The sequence below is a fragment of the Takifugu flavidus genome, chromosome 15 (assembly GCF_003711565.1).
Source record: "Takifugu flavidus isolate HTHZ2018 chromosome 15, ASM371156v2, whole genome shotgun sequence".
Lineage (NCBI taxonomy): Eukaryota > Metazoa > Chordata > Actinopteri > Tetraodontiformes > Tetraodontidae > Takifugu > Takifugu flavidus.
Genome location: NC_079534.1, coordinates 9,033,513 through 9,040,352, shown reverse-complemented (window position 1 = coordinate 9,040,352; position 6,840 = coordinate 9,033,513). Strand labels below are relative to the sequence as shown.

The window sequence follows — 6,840 nt, the reverse complement described above, 5'->3', positions numbered from 1 at the left end:
ATTGACAAAGTTCTAACTGTATAGCTCCCACTACATATGCTGAATCTGTATAAATAGTGACTTTCTTTCCCTTTGATATTTCGCTCTAATAACTGCCCTCAATTCTGCAATTTGTGCTGATTCTTTACCTGTTATCTTTCCTGTTTCCACTTTCTCAAAACCTTATTCTAACTTTCTAACTATTGCATAGGCAGCATTCAGCCCTTCCTGTGGGTGAAACAACAGCCGTCTGTGAATAGTATTTCATCTGGATCCTTTAACGGCGCCGCCTTAAGATCTAATCTGATTTTTTCATCTTTCTTCACTTTCTCCTCACATCTGTGTGGTTCACCCTCTCCCATACCATCTGCCATATTGATCCCTTCATGTGTGTATGTTATGTGTGGTGCAGTTAAAATCTTGTCCATCCTGGTCTGTCTAAGTGAGGTCATGGTGAATGCTGCTGAGCAAACCAGTGATACCAAACTATGTGTTGTAAGAACTATCAGAACATGACCCATCACTAAATGTGCTGTGTTTTGTAAAAGTTTTGCAACCCCTGCTACATGCCTTACACATGGTGGCTGCCTGTTTTCAATGGGGTCCAGCATTATACTTGCATACATTAATACTTTCCTTTCACCCCATTTTTTCTGAAAGAGAACATCATTTACTGTATGTTCTCCTTCAGAAACATCCAAAAAGAAAGTACCGTAGTTTCACGACTATAAGGCACACCTAAAAGCCTAGAATTTTCTAAAAAATCGACGGTGCGCCTTTTAACCCAGTGCGCCTTTTGTATGGATTATGGTAATATTGGTTAATTGCGGCTACCGTAGTCAGTAGGCGTGGCCGAAGTAACAACAGTAAGAGAGATAAATAGGAATTCTAGTTCAGTCCGAAACCATTTCTGTCTAATAACTCCAAAATGGCTCCTTGCAAGAGACACGCTTACGACGCAGAGTTCAAACTGAAGGCTATCAGTCACGCAGTTGAACACGGAAATAGAGCAGCGGCAAGAGAATTTAACGTGAACGAATCAATGGTGCGGAAGTGAAGGAAGCAACAAGACGACCTGTGCCAGGTAAAGAAGACTCAACGGAGCTTCCAAGGAAACAAAGCAAGAAGTGGATTAACAAAGGAACTCCAGCCGCTAGATATTGGTGTCAACAGGGCATTCAAAGCTAGACTGCGAACTGCGTGGGAGCGGTGGATGACGGAAGGCGAACTCACGTTCACCAAGACGGGGAGACAGCGCCGAGCAGCATACGCCACTATCTGCCAGTGGATCGTAAATGCCTGGGCTGATATATCAGTCTTGACCATAGTCCGAGCTTTCAGGAAGGCAGGGATTGTCACTGAAATGCCAGACAACACCAGCGACACTGACCCTGATGACGACTTTGACGAGACGGAGCCGGCCATGTTGGATGCCGTATTCGCACAACTGTTCAATTCGGACACCGAAGAAGAAGAATTCGAGGGATTCCTAGATGAGGAATGAACTGATAAAGTGAGCTTTACGTGTTTCTTTTGTGTGTTTACAACCTAACAAGGCTGGTCATACTGTGAATATGGACATTACCGTTTGAACAACATTGTTATATTGCTATTGTTATATTGCTATTGCTATTGCTATTGCACTACTTCGAGAGTTCAAGTTACCGTATATTGTGTTTGCACTAACGTTTGATTTACCGCAACGGTACTACGTGATAAAAATGTTGCACTAAATCGAAGATTTATTAAACTCCACTATCCACTTGTCATAAAAATGCTGCACTGCCTGTTATAACTCGCTGTTATTAAACAAAACTGTGTTACGCGAAAACACTACGTCACTCTGGAAAAATAATAAAACAGCTGCTTATTCATTTTGGGAGTGAATGGAGTTGTGAGAACGCCGGTTTGTATTCTATTAATAAAGTTTGACTGACTTATCTGACTGTTTCATTGACATTCCTTTTTAGCGCAGCTCGATCTAGTGAAACCACAGGCACTACGCAGTTTCTATGCTATGCGCCTTATAACACGGCCGAGCAGCATACACCACTATCTGCCAGTGGATCGTAAATGCCTGTGTGGCAGGGCGTGGCCTGCCCTCCGAACAGGTGTCCTATGGAGGTAGTGCCTTAATTGGTGGGTGGGGAGAAAAGGTTTATATAAGGCACTGCCTCCAGCTGACTTTAGTTGATTTCCCCTTTCGACGAAGGTGTGGTGTGGTGCAGCTTATCTGGGCTGTTCGACCAACTGAACCTGTCCCAGAATGAGCATGCTGTCTGGCAGCGCCAAGAAGGTTGGTGCTTCCTTCCGTCTAGAGCGCTTTGCCGTAAGGGCGCGCGCGCTAGTTTGCACTGGGCAGTTGGCTGCCGGCTGGTGTCAGTGGGTCGCGATGCCCCAGCGGGAACCCCTCATGGAGTGGTGGCGCCACCAAATATAGTCGGCACAGATTACCTCGCTTACTGGACCCACTGCTGCTTTGGCTCGGTCCTTTGGTTCGGGATTCTCTCTCGCTCTCTCTCTCTCCCCTCGCTCCCCCTTGCTCGGAGAAACGGCGCTGAGACGTGGTGGTGCCGCCGAGGCGACCACGGAGCTATTGCTCTCAATTTTTAGACTCTTAACAGTGTTTTAATTGTTCTCTTTTCTTTGTGGACAGGTGCTGCGGGCCACGGCGGGGACCCAACCCCTGGTGGAGGGCGTTTTCCTCACCCCTCGTGTGTAGTTTTGGTTGCAGTAGCATGGGTGTTTTTTAGTTTGGTTATCTCCCCTAATTGAGTTTCACCTGCCGGTGGGGCCCCGGCCCTGTCCCACCCCCTTTTGTTTGATTTTTGTACAGCCGAGCTATTTCGGTGTTGAGTTGTATTTAATAAAATTGTACTGCCTAACCCTCAATCCTGTCTCTGCCTCTGGAACCGAACCGTATCTGCGCGTGCCTGTTTCCGGTTAATTCCTGGGGTGAAATTCCCCAGGTGGCGTTGTCATTCACCGTTCCACCTCTCTCCACCCCGCCACACCTGGGCTGATATATCAGTCTCGACCATAGTCCGAGCTTTCAGGAAGGCAGGGATTGTCACTGAAATGCCAGACAACACCAGCGTGTATGAAAATAGTTCTAAAATAGGTCGTTAATTGAAGATGCGCCCTATAATACGGTGCGCCTTATGGTTGTGAAAATACGGTATCCTTATAATCCGGAACTACCAAATGTGCAGCTGTTGTGAGTGCCTGTTTAAGTTGTGTGCATTATCTTGTAACTCTTTTCTGAAAGAGAATATAACAAGCCAGGAATCTGAGTTGAGGTCCAATCTGTGACACTCTTTAACCTTTTTATCATAGGACCAAGGTCCTTTGCCTGATGTTCAGCATGGATGGCAAGGGTAACGTGGGGACACGCTTCCTCAGCCATCTCATGCCACTCATTTTTTTCGGCAGTAAGGTCAACCTGTGCAGCCACACCCTCAGGCCCAACACACAAACACAGTGATGTAATCATCCAGAAATTTCCCTGTAACTTTTCTCTAAACGCATCCTGATACACCTCATTATTCTCACGGTCATAAAATAGGATGACATGATAGGGATCAACTGGCAGGGCAAAAGGACTTAGCATCGACAGTCAGGGCCTCCAGCTCTGAAACAATGCCACAACACTGACACCAGGTGAGGTCTCAGGCTCAAGATCTCCCCAATAAATGTCCACCCACACCCCCTGTTCTGGAGAGGGTGTCGGACTCATCAGCATTTGTCCCTTCACACCTTGGTGTGAAATACAGCAGTTCAGTTTCAGTTCATTTGGAAATTGCACCACAAGACTTTTGTCTCCGCACAGAATAGCTGCTCCTGTCCTCACAAGGAGATCTTGTCCCAACAGGTTGATAGGGCAATGTGGTGAAATCACAAAGGGGTGATACAGTCTGTCCAGCAAAATGAGTCACTAATGGTACAGAAAATGGCAGTCTCTCCGGTCTCCCTAAGAACCCCACAGGCTCGACGGTGTCAGATGAGATCAGCTCCGGTGATAAATTCCATGAGGTAATGGAACACTACCTGGTACCTCCGGATAGTTGTGATATGGACAGTCCCTTTGCCAATGACCATAACCTTTGCAATGCGTGACACTGATCTCATACCCACCTATCAAGCCGTATCCCTGCTCGCCGCATCTCTCACACATGCTTTCCCTAGGACTGACCCAATACAGGTTTATCGGAGCAAAATCTTGTTGCGGACCTAATGGATCTGGCTGCACCTGCCGAGGAAACTGCTGAACCATCTGTTTCTCTTCCTTTCATTTATCATTGAGGTTTTTCCGTGCCTCATCTAACTGCATTTTTAGGAGCTGTTCCTGCGCTGTCACCACCCCCTCTTTCTTTCCCTGTTGTTTAATTTTAAGGCTCTGGATGTTGTAGGGCTGTCCTGGTTGACACGCCTCTGCAACATTGCGTGGACATCGGGGGCAGTGCCCTTGGACTGGCAGACTGGGGTGGTGGTCCCTATTTTTAAGAGTGGGGACCAGAGGGTGTGTTCCAACTATAGGGGGATCACACTCCTCAGCCTCCCTGGGAAAGTCTATGCCAGGGTGCTGGAAAAGAGGATTAGACTTGTGAGGGTGAAGTTTTGATCACCTGCGCTGTTCGTTCACCAGACTCAGAGTAACCACGCAAACAACAGGAGTTCCTTGCATGGGAGAGCTGAGCAGCAGTTCAAGCTTCCTCTGTCAACTCCGTTCGTCTGCTGCTCGCTCACCTCTTTTATTTGGTGCACACAGGATTTATGTCAACCTGACCTCACGATTCCTTCTCTTCCTATCTTCACGACTTCCTCGTGTCCTTGAACATGGTACCTCTCAGTGCTGGGTACACAACAGCTCCAATACTTTATTCAAACACTCATACATTCCTTTTCTTAAACTTCCTTAAACACTCTAAATCTACTCATCCAAGCATTTAAACGATAATAGTAATAACAACAATAATTCTTCTCACAGACTGATAGTTGAACCTCTGCTCGAGGAGGAACAATGCGGGTTTCGCCCCGGTCATGGAACCACGGATCACCTCTTTACCCTTGCTGGGGTGCTTGAGGGAAGTTGGGAGTTTGCCCAACCAGTCCACATGTGTCTTGTGGACTTGGAAAAGGCTTATGACCGGGTCCCCAGGAGCATCCTGTGGGGGGTGCTCTGGGAGTATGGGGTGGAAGGTCCCTTGGTAATGTTCTCAGCCTCCGCAAGGAGGAAGGCTTTCCTCAGCAGCTTTGGGGACGGCAGCTCTCTTCAAGGTGGGGGCAATTGAAACCTCAGGCTGAAACTCTCTAAAATAAGAGTAATATTTTCAAAATGACATAAATTGGTGAAGGGGAGGGTGGCATACACATCAGCACAAGGTTCAATTTTAGACTTTGTCTGCAGATTTTAATTTTTTTTTAAAAAAATCTGAAATCTCACTTGTGATCTTTCCAGGTTTAGTGTACTGTGTGAGCAGAGTGGTGTACAGGAAGCGGCCAATGGCATGCTCCTCTGAGTCTTTGGCTGCTTTTCTGCATGCGTTACAGGCCAGGACCTCGGTCAGCATGGAGTACCAACCAGACGCGTGGCAGATCTGTCTGACTGTATGAGAATAACCGCAACGGTACAGAAAAGCGCCCTTGTTTTCCCGCGCCAGGCACGCAGCTCTGGGACACCGCAGGCAACGCCACACACCTACTTTCATCCTCTTTCAGCCACTCAACGTCAGCCTGTGGGAGCCCATTGGGAGCAGAATCCATTTTGTGCCATCCCTCATATGTCACCTAATAAGAAAACACACGACTTTATCCACTAGTCACTGAATACTCAAACTTGAGCTTGTTTTTAATGGATTACCTGCAGTTGTGCTCTGATGGGCTGACTTACCTCAATCCAAATTTTCGCAGGTCGATTTCCGATTCCCGACGCCCTTACGCGTGGCCCTCTTATTTGGCCCGGAGGATCGGGGGCCCGCCTTCCGCCTTTGGGACCAATCGGAAGGCTTCTCCGTCTACACCTCGCCTCACAGGTGTAGACTCCGGACAAATCAGAGGGCTCGGCTGTCTACATTCTGCCGACAAGTGTAGACTCCGAGCCAATCACGAGCCAAGACCGCCCCCAGTCTACAGTCCACATTGCACTCCGCTCCAAAGGAGATTACTGAGCCAACCTATAATAGGTCACATGGTGGTGAATCACCAGATGGTGTGAACTTTTGGATTTTTGGCGAAAAAAAAAAAATTGACAGCATTGTATGTGGGTGACAGGAAGTGCATTAGTCCACCACCTCTTTTTAAGGATTGTTTTTCCAACTTAACATGGATGGCTTCTTTGACACCACTCTCAAACCAGTGATCTTCTATGAACAGTACCCTTATTTGACTGTCCTCAAAGAAGTGCCTGGTTTCCTTTAGGTATGGCTGTGTAGCTGAGTCCTGCTGATAAAAAAAAATTCAAATTCATATGATCTAAACTCAAACAGCCCACATTCTACTTACAATCAATGTGTGGCAAAAACTATATGATCATCACCCAAAATGAGTAACAAATTATTTCGAAGAACCCAATTCTGTCAAAATTCAGCTCCTAATTGCAACAATTGTTGAGACCAGAGAGGTGTAAATCCAAAAGAAAAGTGCTTTTTAATTCCAAATTACGGCTCCAATACTAACAACACAATCATCAATAGCAAAGAGTAAACTATAAGTAATGGCTTTAAGGAACACTTAGAAAAGGACAGAACAGAAGCATAGACTGTCAGCACGGCAAGCAGCCGAGAGAAAAAGCAAGATTTTTATTTTTCAAAAACTCAATTTAATTTGTTATGACAAAAAACAAAAACATGATCCAGACAAAAA

At 46.4% G+C, this 6,840-nt stretch overlaps 1 long non-coding RNA gene across 1 annotated transcript; it reads left to right on the top strand.

Annotated features, from left to right (window-relative positions):
• Positions 1 to 2,202: 2,202 nt before the first annotated feature.
• On the top strand, positions 2,203 to 2,871 carry LOC130539391 (uncharacterized). Its single transcript, XR_008954110.1, has 2 exons — positions 2,203 to 2,275; positions 2,636 to 2,871. It is a non-coding gene; the product is annotated as an uncharacterized LOC130539391 (long non-coding RNA).
• The last annotated feature ends 3,969 nt before the right edge of the window (positions 2,872 to 6,840 follow it).